The sequence below is a fragment of the Elephantulus edwardii genome, unplaced genomic scaffold, assembly GCF_000299155.1.
Source record: "Elephantulus edwardii isolate Elephantulus edwardi_28Jun2011 unplaced genomic scaffold, EleEdw1.0 scaffold00382, whole genome shotgun sequence".
In the NCBI taxonomy this organism is placed as follows: domain Eukaryota; kingdom Metazoa; phylum Chordata; class Mammalia; order Macroscelidea; family Macroscelididae; genus Elephantulus; species Elephantulus edwardii.
The window spans coordinates 803,124-805,272 of NW_006400132.1; the positions used below are offsets into that span (position 1 = coordinate 803,124).

The window sequence follows — 2,149 nt, forward strand, 5'->3', positions numbered from 1 at the left end:
TATGTTAGACGTAGCCTTAGAATCCTTGCCTCCAAGGAGCAGCCCGATTTGACCCTTTCCAGGATGAATCTGTTAGTTTTCCTAGCAGTCCATGGTACCTTCAATACTCTTCTCCAGCACCACAGCTCAAAGGCATCAATTCTCTTTCTATCCTCCTTAGTCATTGGCCAACTCTTCTGATGCATAACAAGTGATAGCAAAGACCACGGCCTGTATCAGATGCACCTTTCAGTACTTTGGAGAGGTCCCCAACAGCAGACTTTCCCATGGCAATACATCTTCTAATTTCCTGGCTGCTGGTGCTGAGTGTTGACTGTGGAGCCGAGCAAACTGAAGCTGTAAACAATCTCAGTCTCTTCACCATCCATCCTGATGCTGCCAATTGGTCCAGTGGTGAGAATCTTTGTCTTCTCAATCCATATTGGAGGCTGCAGTCCTTGACCCTCTGCAGCAAGTGCTTCAGGTCTTCCTCAGTTTCAGCAAGAGACCCACCAATAAACACAGATTGGTATTTGTAAATACTGATAAATTCAACAATAGATTATTCCATAGAAAACTAAGATGTGTTAGAGATTTCTGGTTAAAAAGTCATTCTAAAATTATTTTTTCTGAACAGTGTTCACTTCTTTTTTTTTCTTTCTTCTCTATAAACTTTTATTAAAATCTCAATTTTTACAAAAGGGCACAGACTAACATTGGCCCAAAGCCATCCTGTCTCTTCAGGCACTTTATTAGCTCAGACAACCTGCACTACAGTAGGCATCCACTGCCGCTGCCACTGCCAGCCCCCTGGAGTCCTCGCAGCGGGCTGGGCCATCTTCCAGTCCGTGGAGCTCCAGATTCCCGGCCCCACCCTCACTCAGTTGTGGTCTGACTCTTCCTCAGCCTCAGGAAGCCACTTGAAGAAGGCTGTGAAGAGGGTCACACTCTTGGCCTGCTGTTGAGTGGGGTCCTTGCTGCTCTCTGAGCTATAGAAGGCATCCTCTTTGACCACATGCTTATCAAAGAAGGTCTGAAGCAAGTTGGCAGGCTGTTCTAAGGTCACAAGGAGGGTCTGGATGGCATAGAGTGCCTGGAGCTCCTTTTGTTCATCGCACAGGTATTTCTGTAGCAGTTTCACCGGTGCTTTCAACACTTCAACATCCACTAGGAGGGGATTCTCAAAGATAATTGCAGAATAGCAGAGAGTAGTGATGAGGAATCGAACTACTCTGTTGGAGGCTACCTTCTGCTCACTCAGATTAGCCTCGATGCACTGGCACACTGACTCATCACCGCTGTCTTCCTTCAGCAGTTTCTCCAGCTGCACACTCGAGGGGAGAGCCATCTGACTGGGGGCCTCTGGACTCTCCTTCCAGGGTGTACTCCACCTTCTGTTTAGTGATGAATGCACTGACGTCCTGACTTTTAGGGAGAAACTCCTTCCAGTTGAGCCCAGCCTCTCGCCACAACATCTCCACCTTTGGGGGACCCACGATTTTGCATAGAAGCCCCAGGATCTGCATTAACAGAGAAGCAGTTTTTCCCAGGGGTTTCAGAGGCTTTGTAATCTCCCTGAACAGCTCTCCCATGGGCGTGTCACCTTCCTGCAGGATGGGTGTTACCAGTTGTGCCAGGTAGAGCCACACATGCGGGATGTCAATTTCCATGTCCTCCGCCAAGTCCAGGATTTCATGTAGCCCTTGGTAGTACTGAGCAGAGGAGAGGTGCCCAGCACTGAGCAGCAGGTGCAGCAACCGCCCCAGCTGCTCCTGAGCGATGGCACTGCGCTCCAGGGTGGACTCGATGCCATATCGAACAAAGATGAACAGCAAGGAGGGCGACGCCAGTTCTTGCACACATTGTACTGCTTCCTTCATGTCATTAAGGTGCAGGTACTCTTCAATGATGGCCTTGGATTTCTCAGTGTTCACCTCTTTATCTTTCATTTAATATGTTAATTTTAAGTGATCTACAGATATTAGAATAGAAAAAAACCCAAATTATATTTATAATATAAATCAGATTTTTATAAAATATCTTATTATTCTTATGTGCCATTGAGTTGCTTATGATTCATAAGGACCCTATGCACAATAGCTCTGAACTCCACACTATTTTGAGCCAGTCTCACTGACTCTGACACACCTACTGCCAATAACCCATCTAC

General features: G+C 46.8%; 1 pseudogene; it reads right to left on the reverse strand.

The window, feature by feature from the left end:
• Window positions 1-859: 859 nt before the first annotated feature.
• LOC102844616 lies at window positions 860-1,928 on the reverse strand (annotated as a pseudogene).
• Window positions 1,929-2,149: the final 221 nt, after the last annotated feature.